We start from the raw sequence: 20,220 nt of genomic DNA, 5'->3' as shown, positions 1-20,220 counted from the left end.
TAGGTTTCATTTTCTTGTATCTGTTGAGACTTTCTTTGTGATCTATCAGTTTTGGAGAATGTTCCATAAGTTTCTGAGGCAGTGTATATATATATATATATATGTGTGTGTGTGTGTGTGTGTGTGTGTGTGTGTGTGTGTACATATATATATGCATGCGTGTGTGTGTGTGCGTATGTGTGTGTGTGAAATAATCTGTAGATGTCTATAAAGTCCATTTGAGTCATGTCATCTGTTAGTTCTCTTATTCCTCTGTTACAATTTCTGTCTGATAGACAGGTCCATTGGTGAGAATGGAGTATGGAGTCTCTCTCTCTCTCATTTTCAATACGTGGGGGTCAATGTGTGATTTAAACTTAATACTGTTTTTTTTACATTGTGGATCCCCTTGCATTTGGGGATGTAGATGTTTATAATTGAGACATTATCTTGTGAATTTTTTACTTGGATAAATAGGAAGTGTCCTCCATATCTTTTGATTATGTTTGGTTTGAAATCCATTTTGTTAGATATTTGAATAATTACACTACCTTGTTTCTTCGTGCCACTTGCTTGGAAAATCTTTTTCTAATATTTTGACTTTGAGATAATGTGTATTCTTGGTGTTGAAGTGTTTTTCTTGGAGGGATAGCTTTCACATCCTTTTTTAAGTCTGTGTCTTTTATTGGAAAATTGAGTCCATTGATCTTGAAAGAAATCAATGATCAATAATTATTAATTCCTGTTATTTAGTTGAACTTTTTGTTGCTGGTCATGTGTGTGTGCTTTCTTTCTTTGGGTTATGCTGGTGTGAGATTATTTATTGCCTGTGTTTTTGTGGATGTAGTTAATCTCCTCAGGTCGGAGTTTCCCTTTTAGTACCTTCTATAGGACAGGATTTGTGGATAAACAATATTTAAATTTGACTTTATCATGGAATATCTTACTTTTTCTATCTATGGTGATTGAAAGATTTTCTGGGAAGAATAGTCTGGGTTGGCATCTGTGATCTCTTAGAGTCTGCAGCACATCTGTCCAGGTTCTCGCCATTAAAGTCTCCATTAAGAAGCTCAGTACAATTCTAATAGATCTGCCTTTAAATGTTACTATACCTTTCCCACTTGTGGCTTTTAATGTTCTTTCCTTGTTTTGTGTGTTTAGTGTTTTCATTATTATGAGACACAAATACTTTGCTTTTCTGGCCCATCCATTTGGTGTTCTTTAAGCTTCCTGTACCTTAAAAGCATGCCCTTCTTTAGGATAGAAAAATTTTTTCTAAGGTTATCTTAAAATATTTCTGGGCCTTTGAGATTGGAGTCTTCTCTTTCTTCTATTCCTTTTATTCTTAGTTTTGGTCTTCTAATAGTGCCCCCAATTTTTCTGAATGGGGGGTGTCAGGAATGTTTTAGTTTTAAAATTTTTTTTGATGGATGCATTTATTTCTTTTATAATATCTCTAATGCCTGAAATTCTCTTTCCATCTCTTGCTTTCTATTGATGTTACACTTGTAGTTCCTATTTGATTACCTGGGTTTTCCACTTCTATTTCCAGAATTTCCTCCATTTTTGTTTTCTTATTGATTCTCTTTACATTCTTAGGTCTTGAACAATTCTGTTTGTATCCTTCAACTATTCGTTTTCTTCCTGGCTTTCTTGGCATTTTTAAAAAGGACTTATTCATTTCCTCTTTAAGGTGGAGGCCAAGGTATGATGACAAGGAGAGAAGGTACTGCTGGGGTTATGCTTTCTCTCCATGTCATCCATGTCATTTCCACGGACAGGAAGGAAAGGTGGTCTTACATCAAGTTCAGGATTCTTGCCTGGCCTCTGGTGAGGTAGGAAGCTTCCAGCTGTGCTCTGGGAGGACCAGGATATGTTAGCAAAGAGAGCAGAGACAGTTAGTTTTATGCTGAGCAGGTGCAAGCAGGGTAGAGGATGGGGTGGGGTGGTTTCTAACCTGGTTTTCAAAGAGGTAACCTTGCCTCTGATCCAAAGGTGTGGACTGGGATATGGTGTTAAGGAGAGGAGAGGTGGTTGGGGTTATGCTGGGTGAATGAGATGGGGACAGTTTTCCCTGAGGTTCAGGATGCTGCCTTGGCCTCTGGTGGGGTAGGAGGCTTTCACCAGAGTTCACAAAGATATTTTAAGACCAACTAGTGTGATCTTTATAAAATTTCTGATGATCTTTAGCTCAGTTTGCAAAGGTGGTCAAAAAGACAAAACAAACCATTTAAAACATGTATATGTATATAAATTGTATACCATATTAAAATATTTGTTGTTATAAGACCACTAGCTAGTTCCTGGTGCTCAGTCCCGAAATAATCACACAGAAACTATACTATTTAAAACGCTGCTTGGCCCATTAGCTCTAGCTTCTTATTGACTAATTCTTACCTATTAATTTAACCCATGTCCATTAATCTGTGTATCGCCATGAGACTGTGGGTAGTCATGAAGTGAGAGTATTTGGAAAAAGTTGGGATAAGGGAATATATGTGATCAAAGTATATTTAGTGAGAACAATGATTATCTATCTATCTATCTATCTATCTATCTATCTATCTATCTTCAGATCTGCTGTTCAGTGCACAAAGTATCTTGCCTATCTACAAAGTTATATGTAGGAAATCATGACATGATCTATTTGTTTATGTTCTCTTAATTTAAAACCAAACCAAAACACATTTGTGTGTGTGTGCAGTGTTCCGTGTTGTATGTGTTACTAGATGCTAGGAAGGGATGTCAGTGAAGGCTTACACTTAATCTTTACCAAATTATTCTCTGGAAATTTCCAGAATTTCAACCATCTTAGGAGCTTCAGTAAATAATACACATTAGAGTTCCTTGTCTGGTGTGGGAGAATTGTCTGTATTCTGTCAATCATGTTTTAAATAAACACTGATTGGCCAGGCAGGAAATATAGGCGGGAAACCAGACAGGAAGTAGAAATGATGTAATGAGAACAGGAGAATTCTGGGGAGGAGGAAGCAGCAAAATGTGATCTGCCTCCACTGAAAAAGGCACTGAACCACATGGCTAACATAGATCAGAAAAATGGGTTAATCAAGATGTGAGAGTTAGTCAGTGAGAGGCTAGAGCTAATGGGCCAATCAGCTTTATAATTTATAGAGACCTATGTGTGATTTTCTTTGGGGCTAAACAGTTGTGGGGTACTGGGCGGGACAGAAACCCAAACAAGCAGGCCTGGCCCCCCTCCATGTTATACTTGTCTGTTTTTACTCATTTGTCTTTCCATTCTTGGTTATCATTTTTCTCATCTGAGAAGCGAAAGTTGTGAGCAACATCTTGCCTATATTATCATTAATAGGTATCAACTGCTCTTCACACCCAGAGACCATCCATTCTTCTTCACACCCAGAGACCATCCATTCCTCTTCACACCCAGTGACCATCCATTCCTCTTCACACCCAGTGACCATCCATTCTTCTTCACACCCAGAGACCATCCATTCCTCTTCACACCCAGTGACCATCCATTCCTCTTCACACCCAGTGACCATCCATTCCTCTTCACACCCAGTGACCATCCATTCCTCTTCACATCCAGTGACCATCCATTCCTCTTCACACCCAGTGACCATCCATTCCTCTTCACACCCAGTGATCATCTATTCCTTTTCACACCCAGGGAAGATAAAGAATATTGATGGCTTAACTCAAAACAGGTCAGTTTTACTGATGAAAGGTTGCATACAGGATTCCATCACCAACATGTAAAGAGCTTTAACCTAATCATTTCTGTCTTAATAAGAAAACTAAAACTTAATAAATCTAAACTTTAATTCTTTTGAGACAAGTTTTTATATATGACAGGCTAGCCTGGAACTTGATATGTAAGGATGATGTTCAACTTGTGAACACTGACTCCCCCTTCTGAGTGAATTCTAGGATTATAGGCATGTACCACCATGCCTAGTCTATGTGATGCTAGAGATGGAGCCCAGGACGTTGTGCGGGTAGACAAGGACTGCACCAACTGAGTTACACCCAACCCCTAATTAGTGACTTTCTGTGAATTCATGGAGAAATAAAGGCTGCAGCATGGATCACCAATTCCAAACTGCAGAAACAGTTTCATCAATATACACCATGCACCTTTCTTATCTTGAGCAAAAACTACTGGTACTCTTCCTGTGTAGGAACACTGAAATGATAACTGGGAGAGCTTGCTAGGTGGCTGCATATGTTATGCCCAAAGTCTGGATCCCAAAATACCATGAGACCTAATCCGACGCAAAAGCAGAGTCTTTATTGTGAGTTGACTGGGGCCTCTCCACCTTTCCAGAGCAGCAGCAGCAGAAGCAACAATGGCAGAAGCAGGAGAAGAGCAGGAGAGAACCCTTGAAGTACTGTGACAGGCTTTATAGTGGCCAGACAATGATGAGAAGCCTTGGGGAACTCCAAACCCACACAGCCACAGATCTGGCAGTGACTGTTCCATGTGGGGTGAGGAATTGCCTGCTTCCAAATGTCCCCTTCTTTTACTGGGAGTCCATGGTGTCTGGGGTCAGGGAGAGGTCATTCCTCTAGACTAAAAGAAGCTACTTCCTTCTCAGGTTGGATTTTCCTGCTCAGAGATTGGTTGGTTTTGTGTTTCAGTTGGTCAGAAGCAGAAGCAGAAGCTCTGAATTCCAATTTTAGGGTTAAATTTCTTTAACTGGCTCTGATTCTAGGGGAAAGTGTGTTTCTTTGGCTCTTGTTCCATGGTTAGGGTGGTTTTCTTTGGTTCTGGGTTCAGGGATAGTGTTTCTTTCCCCGGCTCAGGTTCCAATTCCTGAGTGTGTTCTTTTCACTGGTTCTGTGTAGTAGGAGCTGTGTAGTAGGGGCTGCGTTCCTACCACCCAGCTCCCAGTGGCCTGGCTAGCTTATGCCCCAAAATAATGACACACAAACTGTATTCATATAAACACTGCTTGGCCCATTTCTATTAATGTGTGTAGCACCAGGAAGTGCACTTACCAGGAAGATTCTAGCCTACATCCATCCTGGGTCGGAGCTTCATCGAGTCTTCCCTGGAGAGGAGAGGCAAGGCGTCTGAGCTCACTTCCTCTTCCTCCCAGAATTCTGTTCTGTTTACTCCTCCTACCTATGTTCTAACCTATCAGGCCAAGCAGATTCTTTATTAATTAACCAATGACCTTCCTCCATCAGTTCTGGGTTCAGAGTCAGTGTGCTCAGGGATTGTGCTATGGCTACAGATCTGCTGGGGCCTGAGTCTCTCACATATAGCCCAGTGTAAGGGTTAGATATAATGGAGGTCCCTCAATTTTAAAAGGTCCCGTGTACTTTTACAACCAAGAATTGCATCAGATTTTCCTGTTGGAGATTTTAAAGAGCCTAGTATCGCAGGAAGGTGGGTAAAAGCACAAGCCATTTTTTCAAAATAAGACTTCCTAGAACCTATCCATGGCAAGGGCTACCTCTGTAGGCAATGTCCTGATTTGGTTTTCCTTCACCTTGACACAAGCTAGGGCCATCTTCCAGGAGGGAGCCTCAGTAGGAAAAAAAAATGCTTCCATAAGATTGGCTTGTAGACAAGATTGTGGGGCACGTATTTAATTACTGATTGATGAGGAAGAGCAAGGCTCACTGTGGGTGGTACCCCACCTAGATAGGTGTTCCCGAGTTGATTAAGAAAGTAAACTGAGCAAGTCATGGAGAGCAACCTGTACGTATCATTCCTCCATCACTTCTGCATCAAGTCCTGGCTGCAGGTTCGTGTTTGTGTTCCTGATCTGACTTTTTTCATTCAGTGATGGACTGTGACCTTGGAATTTTAAAGTTAAATAAATTTTTTTTTCCTCATCAAGTTGCTTTGGGTCATGATTTTTATTATAGCACTAAAAGCATAATAAGATAGTCTGTAATGTTTACCCAGTCTTTACCTAACTGGGAGAAGGTCATTCATATTTATCCTATCCCCTAATATTGATATCTTACCATAAGGAGGGCTTTTGCAACATAGTCAATTGTGGGGTCTGGAATAAAACAAAATTTGATTCAGAATGCTTCACCCAGGTAAGAGATAAACAGTAAATGAAAACACCTATTGTGTAGCAGTTTCCTCAAAGATTGAAACATTGCTTCCTGCAGGGAAGCTCCTTAAGAAAGAAGATAAACAACTCAAAACAGCTTCAGAAACTCCCTGAAACAAAGTGGATTCACCAGGCCCCTCCCTCCCAATAGCAAACAATCAAGCCTGAGAGGCTCTCTTAGACAAACCAAGCTACAAAGAAGACTCTTGAGACCCAATTGGCTGCCCTGAAGAAGCAGACATTAGCAGAGCTACCTGGGAGATGTTTAGATCCATTGAGTTACCTAGAAAGGAGACTCAGCAACCTGTTGAGCTGTCTGCAGACTGAGTGGTGTGCTCCAAGTTTCCAGGCTTTATGAATTTTGACCCATGCTGCGGTAGGGGCTTTGTTGATGCAGTTGTCCCTGTCACTTCTAGTCCTGTAAGTAGCCTCTCCCCCATAGCCCTGCAAGCAGCCCCTCCCCATAGTCTGGTAATTAGCCCTTCCCCTAGTCCTGCAAGCAGCCCCTCTCCCTTAGTTCTGTAAGTAGCCCATCCCCATAGTCCTGTAAGTAACCCCACCCCTATACATAATCCTGTATGTAACTCCTTCCCCAAAGTCTTGTAAGTAGCCCCTCTTCCATAGTCCTGTAAGTAAGGCTTTGGGTGTATCTGCATTTTAGATGGTTCTGGCCTCCCTTTCTGGGGTTAGTAGGCATGTACTTTGGGTCTCCCAAGAAAAAGTCTTGTCACACAGCACTACCACACTTTATCCCAGATATATACACAGTACCATGTGTCAATTAAACACAGTTTTTAAAGTTACAGAACTGGGAAAGAATGTGTGAAAGTTACAGCAGTAAGATACATGAGACACAGCCTCATTAAAATACACATTTGGTGAAATTTACACCTCACAGATTGAACCTTGATATATGCAAATTTAAAAAATGATTTAGAGGTTCGAAGAATCTTAGAATGGAATGCATTAAGTGTCGAAAGGGTCTACCTATGTTACAAATACAAAAAATGACCACACTGAAAAGTAGCAGGGGGTGACAGGTTATTTTAGAAATGACTGGAGTCGATCAGACTACAGGCCAAAACATCCTGTGAGTAATATATTGCTGCTAGCTGAAAAAGTTGTTTCTCAAGGAGAAGTAGGCCAACAATGGTAGGCCATTGCATGTCTGTCTGACTGTCCGTATGCAGCCTGTCTATCTCTCCTGGAAATGAATTACTAAATGAAAACTGGCAGTGGGTCACATTGGGAGACATTAGTGTATAAAGTCGTGCTTTGCAGAAAATAGGTAGAGATGATAACGTATGAAAATATTTGGGCTAGCAAGCGGGCTCAACTTCTAGCTGCACTCGCCCTTAAGTGTGACAACCTGAGTTCCCAACTCTTGACTCATATGTTGGAAGGCAAGACCCGGCTTCCCAAAGTTTTCTTCTGACCCTGGCATGTACCCTCTCCCCAAAATAAATAAATGTAAAATTAAATTTAAAAATATTAATGTTTGTTGAAACACAATTAATAAAAGCTCAGTGTCAGAAACTGGGGTTCAACCTGAAGATCTGAAAAGAAAACAGCCTCTTCCCTCGACTTCAGTCTGAAACGGCAATCCTGCCTCCCAGCATCTCAGAATGAGAATGTGTGCTGAGAGCTGTTTCCTCCCGTTTTACAATCCTCTCTAGAGCTAGGACTAGAGATCTGCACCAGCATGATTAAAGGCATGCACCACCTAGTTTCTATGGCAACTAGTGTGGCCGCTGGGATTAAAGGTGAGTGTCATTATGGCTACAAGGATTAAAGGTGTGTGTTACTATAACCTGGTCTGTAAGGCTGACCACTGGCACTGTTTTACTCTCAGATCTTCAAGCAGTCTTTACTTATTAAAATACAATTGAAATACCACTACAGTATATGTATGTACATGTGCTTGTGGGTGTGTTTTTACACATAGGTAAGTATAGAATATAGTTTCTTGTTTTATTGGCTAAAGGATTTTATAAGCAACGACACTCCTGTGACATAACAGTGACAAGTGTACCTAATACGTGTATCTAGTTTACTAATGCCATTCTAATAAGGAAAACAAGAGCTTCTTGGAGAAATGTCTGATTAAAGGGTGGTGCAAAAATTACACAAGGCAAACCTAGAGCATCTCATAATGTGAGAAAATAGGATGCTCCCTAAAGCAAGCACACACAGTAACGGAGGCATGTCAGAGAGACAGAGGAGCCAATAGTGAGAACTCCCAATGGCCCAGCACGGAACAATTTGGGAAATACAAGAAGTTTATATTGTATTGAGATAAATCCAAACATTAGACAAAGAGCCATGAATCTATATGGATTTAGTCAATGAAGAAGTAGTTAAACAAAAGGAAGATATAGATATATCCCATGTAGCTTTCTAAATAATTTGTGTATAGCTTTTATGCTCAGCAAGGATGTGTCTGGCTTCTTTCATTCCTTAAATGGTAGCTGTGCTTAATGACTTCCTTTTATCTATTTTAGTATTAAAATAAGCATAAAATAGAGTAACAATATAGTAGAGAAACTGAAGAAACACCATTGTGGTCATGTGGACTAGCTTGATATTTTCAGTGATGTCTTGTTGATTTCATAATAAAAAAAACAATAAAGCCTGAGAAAATGCTTCAGTAAGAACAAAACCTAAGGAGACCTGATAAATAAATATATCACAGGACACTGAGTAAAACAAAAGTGACAAGACTAATAACAGAATCTAAACAACACTTAAATGCTAGCAAGTAATATCATATCTATGTGAATTCATTAACTGTGATATCTAGTTTGAAATGTGCATAATTAAAGTAATTTTAGTATAGGCTTAAGAGAACTTGGTACTCGTTGTGATTTTGCATAAATCACTGTGTATTAATTGGCATTACAGCAAGCGTTGATGAGAATATGGTTAAAAAAAAAAGTCAGCATTGCTTAGGAAACCTGGGTTCGAAGTCCACCTCTGTAATTTTCTAGAAATGTGTTGCTCAGCATCTGACTGATCTTTTATCTTCATCTATTATGCAGCTAATGTGGACCAATGATAGTTGGCATTCACAAGGAAGGGTGCACTCAGTGATTGACATTGTTACTGTTAATTAGGACACAATTGGTCTTACATTTATTATCTGTGTGTCTTTCTCACCAGCATCCACAGGAAATGTGCCTGCGCTAGGCTGGGATAACTATTGTATCCACACCATCCTTCCTTGTATTCAACCCCAAACTGTCCTGCTGTCATTCAAACACATCTGCTCTGGGAGAGACACAAAGCAGACACTCTTCTGTCCCTGAGCACATGCCAATTATTTAGTCAGACTTTTTTGCAGACCTAACATTTCTGTTCTCCTTTTTGTGTGCATGCAAACTTTTTACTAATGCAATCAAGGGAGATTTGTGGGTAGAATGTTTATTGTGTGTGTGATAAAGAAGTGTTAATTATTTTTCCACTTTTCACAAATCACAGACACACATTATAGAACATTAGAAAAATTCCAATTATTAAAAAGAAGAAATGAAAAGCATCTGTGCAGGTGCTTTTGGCCATCTGGTTTTATCACCTACTTATAAAGATAAGTGCACATATATTTCAGTCATGTGACTATATTTGTATGTCTAAATATAATAATTTTAAATCAGTATTGAATGCCACATATAATAAGTGTGCCATGGTTTATTGCTTTTCTTGTCTACTTTTGGCCATGTTATTTACTCGTTTTAGGTATGCTTATAATTATACTCTTGGAATGAAGTGTAATTATTATCTTATCCATGATAAGGATCAAGGAATTCAGATTAACATTTGGGTAACTTAGTATAAACTGAGGTAAAACCTGTAATTATTTTTTTTTCTTTTTTCGAGACAGGGTTTTTCTGTGGTTTTGGAGCCTGTCCTGGAACTAGCTCTTGTAGACCAGGCTGGTCTCGAACTCACAGAGATCCACCTGCCTCTGCCTCCCAAGTGCTGGGATTAAAGGCGTACGCCACCACCGCCTGGCTCTGTAATTATTTTTTGATCAGTGAGGGTGACTTTGTGTCTAACGTTGTCTCAACACTGGTGGTAAGGATTTAACTCTAGTATCTCATATCTAGCAGAATGTATTCATCTACAAAGATGCTCTTGGTAGCTAGGTAAGCATGGCTATGGATATCAGGCATGCCACACACTGACAGCATTATTCTTGATACTATGCCTCACTGAATCTATCTGTGGAATGGGAAACTCTTATAAGAAATAAAAGAGAAAATGGTTAAGGCCCTGACTTGTAAAGAGTGCTCAATGAACCATAGATTCACTCTACCTGAGAGACCTGGGGTTTTCCCTGTGACCCACAGCAGGGCATTTGACTCCCTGAACTTAGGTCAGATCATTACATCCATTTAATCTTTTCTCTCTTAGCAAAGCAAAAGCTTAGTTTTCTCCTGTCTGCACCCTCAAGGTCTTTTTAAAGCAGACGTTCTTTTGTACAAATGGACTACTTCATTGGCCTCTTCACTCAGTTTATTCCAGGAGGATGACACTGATGTTAAAGGTAAGATAATCTCTGTCCCCTCTGAACTCTCAGTCTCATGCCTGCGAAGACAGAGTAGCAAACACAGAACTTTAATTGGATGACAGGAGGTGTTAATAGATGGCAGAGAGAGAGAGATAAAGACCTGTGGTATGGGAGGTCCATCTGTCTGTGTATTGCTTTTATTGGTTAAAGAATAAAGCATTGTTTTGAGCCTGTGGCAGGGAAGAACAGAACTAGGCGGGGAAGGCTAGGCTGTATGCTGGGAGAAAGAGGGGTGGAATTGGAGAGAAGCTATGGAGCCAACGGAGACAGATGCTGGGAACTTAAGCTGGTGAGCCACTGTTATGTGGAATTACACAGATTGATGGAGATGGGTTGGATTGATGGGTAGGAGATTGGCCAGTGGGAGGCTGGAGCTGATGGGCCAAGTAATGATTTAATTAATACAGTGTCTGTGTGATTGTTTTGGGTCAAAGCTAGCCAGGCAGGCGGGAACCAAAAAGTGACTCTCTCCTCCAGCAGACCTGGCAAGGCATTGATCAGAGATATCCAGACAAACTTCATTAGGAAGGTATCCTGGCAGAGGGAAAAGATAAGTTTTATACGCTGGTAGGGATGAGTTTAAGATAAATCGAATGATTTAATTATTATGGCAACTTTGAAACATTCCAGAATATTTCCATTGTACAACGTGATGTAATCATGGAGTATTTAAAAACCTGAGCTGTGTAAAAGCTCCCAGAACTGTGAAGACTCCGCAGCATCCAGAAAAATTGAGCTGCAACATCCTTGATGTTTCCTTGCACCAAACTCCCTCCTCACGGCTGGGAAGCAATATTGACAGTTCAGGTGCCATGTCCAGATGGCTGCTTACTTAAATAAAGCACTGTGGCCCAGTTTCCAGATTTCCTTCAACCCTTCCCCACCTTCCTTTTTCATGATGCAGCTCTTTTCTTTTGGTGAGTGTGTGGGTAGAGAAGCAAGGACTTGGATTTGCTTTCCTAGCCAGGCTCAGTTGTGTGCTGCCAGAGACTCTGCCTCTTCCCACTCATCATTCTTTCTTCTGGAGACAGAGTTATGGTCCCCAAGAGATGACTGTTCCACCAGGGTAGTCAGTTACTAATGAGTTTCATCCTACTTCTCCACCCCCAGCTCCCAGCCATCCTCTACCTGATCTCCTAGGTCACCTTCACCTGACAGCTGGAGACCTATGTGCTTATTGAGTACTTGTCTTTGTGTCTGTCTGTATACATGTTCATCCTAGAAGCAGGTAAGCACCCTATGAATTCAACGAATGTAGAGAAATACAGAGAAAACCCCCTTGACCACAGCTGATCACAAACAAGGTTGGCTCCAGAGATTCAGGCCTTTAGTTCCTTCCCTTAAAAGAAATGCCTATTTATACTGTTCCACCAAGGTCTGCTCTGGTCATTCTTTGCCAGAATCCCAGCCTATTGTCTTCACATGGATGATCATATTACAACTAAACACTGGCTTCAAGTGGGAACCACTGGTATCATAAAAGCTACAACTACTGAAAACTGACAAAACGCTGTTACATGCTTTTTTTTTTATTTTTCGCATGACTTCCTGCCCATGTCACCATGATTTAGGAGATCGACACACTTGCTAGTCCTGGTTTATAACGATAGAATAGAAGCTTTTAGGGGTGAAGAAACTCCTCCATGTCTGTAGTTGGAAGTGACAGAGCCAGGACATCACCCTGGCAGTGGACTTCTGAGTCTGTGGCCAAGACTAGCAGCCTGTGGGGAGAAAAGCTCCCTTGCACAGTGTGGCAGTTTGAATAAGAATGGTCACCAGAGAGTAGAATGCTTTGAAAGGGTTAGGAGGATTAGAAGGCAAGGATTTGTTGGGGGATTTGTAGGTCACTGATGGGTGGGCTTTGGAACCTCAAAGCCATGCTCAGTCAGTCTCTTTTCTCACTCCCCTACCTGTGGATGATGATGTACCTCTCAGCTGCTACTTCAGCACCATGCATGCTACCATGTTTTCTGCCGTGGTGATAATGCATCAAGTCTCTGAAAATGGAAGCAAACCCCAATTTAATGCATTCCTTTACAAAGAGTTGCTTTGGTTATGGTGTCTCTTCACAGGTAGAATAGTAAAACACACACTTTGCCAGGCAGTGTGCTGAGCACCCTATATGGGTTATCTTATTGAATCCTTCCAGCTAGCCTATCAAATGTGCACTATTATGCTTATATTTGCTCTGTAAATACTGTGTTCAGAGAGCCTAGAGATACTATAGTATAAACAATGGTCAAGTTTCTGGTAAGAAATTAAAGTTCACCCACCTAGTTACCTCTTTATATTGCCTATTTTAGATCAGATCATACCCCCTTGTGTTTATTTTCTTCTATCTCAGTGACCCATGTTTGTCTCCAGCTTAAAATGATGGAATGGAAAAGTTCTAGAACTAAACAGTTCACAAATGAATTGCTTACTTTTCTTCTTACTGTGACTAGGTGTTTGACAAACACAACTCAGGAAGGAAGAGGTTTTTCTGTCTTCCAGTTGAAGAACACAGTCAGTCTTTCATGGAAGGGAAGTGGCAGGAGCTTGAGGTCATATTGCCACTGCAGTCAGGAAGGAGAGAGAGATGAAGGCTGATGTCTAGCTCACTTTTTTCTTTATTCTGAAACCTCAGCCGATGGGATGGTGCCACTATTATTTAGAAGTAGCATTTCCTCTTCAGTTGAACTTTCCTGAAAACACCCTGATAGCTACACCCAAAGACTATTTTGTTGTAATTCTTAATCAAGTCAATTTGTCAATGGAGACTTATTAACACAATAAATATTTTGAATTTTTTCCCTTCTGAATACTATGATGAGATCGTAGTATTTTCTCACTCTATCCTTTTCTAGCTGGGTTAACTAACACTTTTTTTTTTTTTTTGGTTTTTCGAGACAGGGTTTCTCTGTGGTTTTGGAGTCTGTCCTGGAACTAGCTCTGTAGACCAGGCTGGTCTCGAACTCACAGAGATCCGCCTGCCTCTGCCTCCCGAGTGCTGGGATTAAAGGCGTGCGCCACCATCGCCCAGCTTTTAACTAACACTTTGATTTCTAGAATATCCCCTTTTGTATACTGTTCATCTATTGAACCATAACCATACAGTTTATCAGACATACAGTGTTTTTACTCAAAGAAATGTTATGTGGTGGGCAAATGATAAGTCACAATGATGATGCCGTTTGTCTCGCTTCTTCTCTTACATTAGTTGCAGCATGTCATAATACCACGAGAACAGCGAATATAATAAGTTACTCTGAAAAGTAGACCACATCGACATATTTTTACTATAATATGTTGATATATTTACTTTACTATTGTTAGTCTTTTATTCTGCTTAGTGTATGCACTTAGCCCACCTTGAATGAGGCTGGCACAATCCTTTGGGATGGGGCTTTAGACAGAACGAGAGAGGAGAAAGACTGAGATAGTCTGGTGCATCTTGGCCCATTATGATCATGATGTGTGCTTTGCTCTACCACACACTCTCTGCCATAGTGGACCAAATCCTCTGACACATATTTAATCTTAACACCCAGGATGCTGCAAAAAAAGATTCAAGAGTATAGTGGCAGTTTTGACTATATATTAAATTTGGTATTAGCTTGGGCTATGTGCAACACTGTCTCAAAAAAGATAATTTAACAATTAAATAGAAGAAATATTCTGTAATCCCTGAGGTAAATTATAAAGGGAACCATTAATGCAAGTTCCACTATCTACATAGGCTTTTCCAGAGCAACAAGGGAGGAAGAGTTTCCAACAACAAGTTGGGCTTTGATAAATCAGTAACTGCTTAGCCTTTGTGTTCATATCTATAAAATGGGAGTCTTTATATCTTGGTGATGGTTAAGATTGAACAAAGTCATAGATATTTAGTGTCTTCTGCAAGAGAAAACTACATATGTTCTATGTGGTAGATCCTCAACATCATCTTAGAGATGGCCCCCTTAAAAGTGATGATACCTTTGTAATGCTTGTAATAGAAGGGAGTTCATGGGTGTTGGAGGATAGAAGTGAGAGATTCCAAATTGCTTAAGTAGACCCTAATAGATGTTTGCTCAATTTACATAATGTGGGAGGAGGGGTACTCAGTAGGATGTAGGTAGGTCAATCTGGTACATTTGTTGACACCCCCCCCCCCTCAGCAGGTACTGGGTCTTGGCTGGGTGCCACAAGGTGAGGAAACCCCAGAAGCCAGGAGCTAGTTTGGGTTGCTTGCTCTGCTGTGGAGTTACACTGTACCTTACTATATTTAGAGCCTGTCTTTGTCAAGCAAGAAGCCTTGTCAAGGACTCCAGTTTTTCATCTCTGAAAAGCCACTCATCCACAAAACTTGGGGTTTGAGGAGGGAGGGGAAGAAGAGAAGGAGGCAAACTGGTTTATCTCTCTACTTCTGAACAGATGGCATTGAATAGGGGCCTTCTACATCCACAGCCAAGAAGCACAGGCCTTGGCAGTGGTCCCAGGATACAGACAATGGGGACCAATGGCAGCTCCTCAAACCTGACTTGCCTGGGGCAGAAGATTTCTCCTAGGGCTGGCAAACTGTTTCTTCAGGCTCAGAAAAGCGACTTGGGGGGATTTGACCCAATGGTGTAACCCTTGACAGCTTAGTATTAAAAACTAGGACACAGCTTGTGAGAGCCGAGCCCAGCGGTTCTGACATCTGATCTTTCTTGTTTTTCTGCCAAAACCATTGTGGAAGGAGGCAGGTGGAACAGACCAGGAACACTAGTCGACTTGGGACTAAAAAGGCTAGTGTATGGCTGAGTGGGTGGGTTGAGTGGAGGGAGTCAGGCGGTGTGGTACAGGTGCATGAAATCTGAGTCTCCATGCCCCTGTGGAGCTGGGTAGGGTGGTGTGGGATGTGAGCAGGAGCTGCTGCTCTCGGTACACCTAACTTAGAAATGGAGCTTTAGTTAGAGGAAGGGCCCCTGCTCATATGTCTCAGAGATAGACCTAAAAACGGGAGCAATCAGACTCCACAGAGGCTTTCAGAAGCACCTGAGCCAAGACTCCTCCTTTTAGAAAGATGAATTTCAAAATCACCCTGAGAGAATCACAGAATGACAATCCCTTCATTCATCTCCTGTTGACTCCATGTTGCAATATAAGTCATTTTTATTCCCTGTTAGTCCTCAGCTCCTCCCTAAGTAGATGACCTACCCTGTCCTTCAGTAAAATTACATCCATCCAGCACAATCCCCCTTGACTACCTTCCTCTCTGAAAATGTGCGCAGTGCAGGCCTGGCAGGTCGAAAACCCCTCAAGGGTAGGTATGCTGTTTAATACTCTGGAGGTGTCTCCATCATCTGGCATAAAAATCAGGAGTAGAAAGGAAGAGGATGGTAGATAAAGTAAAAGGAGATGGAGATGTAAACATGCAGAGAAATGCAGCCACATAGCAAGAGTGCACAGGGAGGAAAACAGAGACAATATACAATACTGAGCCCTGGTAGGTGTGAGGGACAGTGCTGTAAGTATATCTGATGTACCTATGAGGAGGGAAGTACACAAGCACAAAACTGGATTTACAGTTTGAATTGCTTAGTGCCATAAATGTTGCTTGCCATCTGCAAAACAACTTCTATATAAACACAGTAAGTCAGCAATTCCCCCTTTCTCTCTTCATATGCATCTGCCTGCCTCCAACCACACAAATTGTTAGATTTAATTTATCTGTCTATTTGTTTGTCCATCCATCCATCCATCCATCCATCCATCCATCCATCCATCCATCCATCTATCTATCTATCTATCTATCTATCTATCTATCTATCTATCTATCTATCTATCTATCTATGTGCTTATTTATTTATTTGTTGTGTAGTGTGATCAACACATGCATGCATTCATAAGTACATGCAGAGTGCCATGGCACGTGTGTGGAGAGAAGAGACAGCTTACTGCAGTTGACAGTGAGTCTTAGGGATTGTTAGCCTTGGTGGGTGGTATCTTCACCTACTGAGCCATTTTGCCATCCTCACATAGATTTTAATAAATATCAAAGATCAAATACAGATTTATACTATTTTTTCCCTGTTGCTTTTGTAAGCCTGATATTGCTTTCTTTTCTTTGATGTATTTTTGTGCATAAATGTGTACTTGCATATGAGTATGTGGAAACATGTGTGAGACTATAGAGATCAGAGATTGATACCAAGTGTTTTCTCCTGTTTTTTTTTCTTTGAGACAAAACCACTTACTGTACCTGGAGCTCACCGTTTGGGCTAGACTGGATATCCACCCAGCCCCTGGCATCTCCCTGTATCCATTCACTCAGTTTTGAGGTTACACATGTGCACATCTATGCTCAGTCTTTACATAGGTGTGGAGGATTTGGACTTAGGTCTTTGTGTTTGCACAGAAAGTACCTTATCAACTCAACCATATCTTCAGTAAGATTCTTTTAAATATAAATATATAAAAGTTTTCCATTGTCTCTATTTACTCTGCATGTTTAATTCATTTCAATGGCATTCTTTTTGATCAATACATATAGATCCAACTCACTTTTTTTTATAAAAAAATAATAATAGCTGAACAAATCTGCCTGGAAGAGTTCCATCAAAATTCTACTGAAATTTTACTCAGACTTTGTTTTGTGCTTTGATAAATAATAACCTAATAAAAAGCCATATATATGTATATATATATAGTTTCTGAATGCTTTATTCACTTAAATAAGATTGCTTTATTAAATGGATACAGTTTAAAAATTTCATTACATGCCCTCAGCTTAAATTTCAAAAGTGCTATGGGTATGTATATATTTTCATGCAATAGATGAAAGATTTTTCCCCCTATACTCTTACCCTCAAATGATATGGAATTCCCCTCTGTATGCTGTGAATACCATTGGCCAATAAAGAAACTGGCTTGGCCTGATAGGGTAGAGTAAAGAAGTAATAAAGTAAAAACAAATAAGTCACATAGAGATGGAATATACACAGAGAGTCTGGATTTTGTATATTATTATGTTCTCCTTAATTTTTTTGATTGTATGGTCTATTAACCTAAACCAATATATGTGTTTTCAAGGTATCTTGACTTCAAAATTTGTGTCTAAGGATAAGTTGCTTTGGAAAAGAGGTTCTTCTTTTGTTTCCATGGATGATAAGAACCTATGTAACCATTCCAAACTAATGTGGTTTGATGGACCAAAACCATCTGAAATGTCACCATGAACACCCCCAAAAATTCATTGCCCAACAAAAAGCAGGAAGCAGTTTAGGGAGAACTATGCTCAAATTCCCAAATATTGTTTATAAATGTTTGTTTGCATTTAGAAGGGGATATACTATGGAGATTTGCATTGATATGGATCTTGGTTTATTGATACAAATTTAAGGTCATTTTTGTTATACTGTGTATATGTATTTCTGCTCTTGATTGAGGTATTGCATTTATGCAGTTCATTTAAAATGTAAATGTAACATATAATTAAGAAATATAGGTTAATCGATGATCATATATAATAGTCAATCTTGTAGTCATGTTAGTTAGATTTTCTAGATATACAGAGATGTATTTTAAATGGGTAGGCATTCTTCAAACCTTTCAAAGACTACAGAATTTGGCATTTGAAATGCATAAGAACTTAGGACTTTTCATGACAGTGAGACAACATCTGCTCCTAGAGGCACCAAACTACTTCAAGAGGATGATGGGCACTGAAGAGGCTCCTTATGGTGTTGGTTAGCCATTTGTGCAAAAAACTGATCATGCCTGAACTGCTTGATGATATGCTGTATGAACTGACATGCATGACCCACAGAGAAATGACTGCTGAACTTGCCTAAAGGTGAGACTGTCCTTCAGGGTTCCTGCTTCAGGAAAGAATCTTCTAGACATTCTGCAGGACACAGAAAAAAATTTCTGACAAACTGCTAATATAGATGGAACTGCTTTTCAAATTTTCTGCTTCATGGAAAAGTCTGCTGAACACGGTGGGCCTGTAGGCTGAATATGGATGCTCCAATGATACAGAAGAACTTTCAGTGACCAGGCAATGAGATGTATCTGTCAATTCTAGAGTTTTGATAGTTGCTTGCAATGTACTTCCTGCTTACTTAGGTAATATTATATCCTTCTGGAGTCTTTGATGGAGTTGAAGAATAGACACAGTTATAGTTTTCCTTAGATTTGATAAAAGATAAGGTAGATATCAATGTTGAAATGTAATTCTTGCTTAATACCTGTCTTGTTATATGTAATTTTTCTTTGTTAAAGTTAAACCTTCCTTTTTATTTAAACAGAAAAAGGGAGGTGATGTGGAAATCCTTTCTGTATGTGAATACCATTGGTCAATAAAGAAACTGGCTTAGTCTGATAAGGGAGAGTAGAGCTAGGCAGGGAAAACTAAAGTGAATGCTGAGAGAAAGAAGGGCAGAGTCAGAGAGAAACCATGTAGTCCCACCAGAGACAGATGCCAGAACTCTACCCAGTAAGCCACAGTTTTATGGTGATACAGATTAATGGAGATGGATTAATTTGAAGATATGAATTAGCCAGAAATATGCTTAAGCTATTGGCCAAACAGTATTACAAATAATATGGTTTCTGTATTATGATTATTTCAGGAGTCTGGGCAGCTGAGAAATGAACTAGCCACCTCCTACAACACTCAACTAGATTGACTCAGTCTTTAGTTTTTAATGCCCTAAACAGGTGAAATGTTAGTTGCCCTTGTTTTGGTTTTATTTCCATAACAATGACAAAAGTCTAGTCTCTCTTTAGGCTGGTACTGGTCAATAAGATACTCTCCTTTGAATTTTCTGAACATATCCTTCTCTTCACCCCCCTCTTCTATACTTCCTCCCATATTGGGACATTCCACTTTATGCTATTATTTTGAAAGTGTTCATTGTGTGATACACATCATGTATTATGTGTACAACATATAACTTGGTCTTTAGAGTGGTAGTTGTCCAAAGATGTAAAGGGTCCCCAAAGGCCTTAAAGTAATCTTCAGATGATTAACCCTGTAGAGAAAACTTTGTTGAAATTTGGCTACTGTCTTAGTTAAATTTATAATATAACATATGATAAACCCCATGACTATAAAGAGTTTGGGAAAGAAAGGGTTTATTTCAGTCTACCACGAAGTATATGAACTCAAGTCAAGAACAGAAAGAAGGAACTGAAACACATTTATTGAATAACTCTGCGTACTGGCTTGTTCTCTCTGATTTTCCCAGTCTGAACTGCTTTCTTATACAATCCAGGAACACCTGCTTAGTGATGGCACTGCTCACAGTAGGCTGGGACCACCCATATAAATTATCAATAAACAATCCACTATAGTCCAATCTGATTTATACAATTCTTTAATATATATTGCCTTTTTACAGATGACTCTAGCTTGTGCCAAATTGACAAAATATCCAGCACAGCAGGCCACTGACACTTTACTGCCACTATGATGACATTCACAGTTCAATGATAACTCATGGTTTTAATATCAGATCACATGATCATCTTTTTAACGGCAAAGTGGTCAATGATGGCATGAAAGGAGATGAGGAATACAAGTCTAATAACAACCTTTGAGAAACTATATCATGTCCACAGTTCATTTAACCCACCAAGAGTTGTATTAGGAATGTGTTAATAATGTTA

Source organism: Chionomys nivalis, chromosome 11 (assembly GCF_950005125.1).
Source record: "Chionomys nivalis chromosome 11, mChiNiv1.1, whole genome shotgun sequence".
In the NCBI taxonomy this organism is placed as follows: Eukaryota; Metazoa; Chordata; class Mammalia; order Rodentia; family Cricetidae; genus Chionomys; species Chionomys nivalis.
This window is presented reverse-complemented; position numbering follows the sequence as displayed.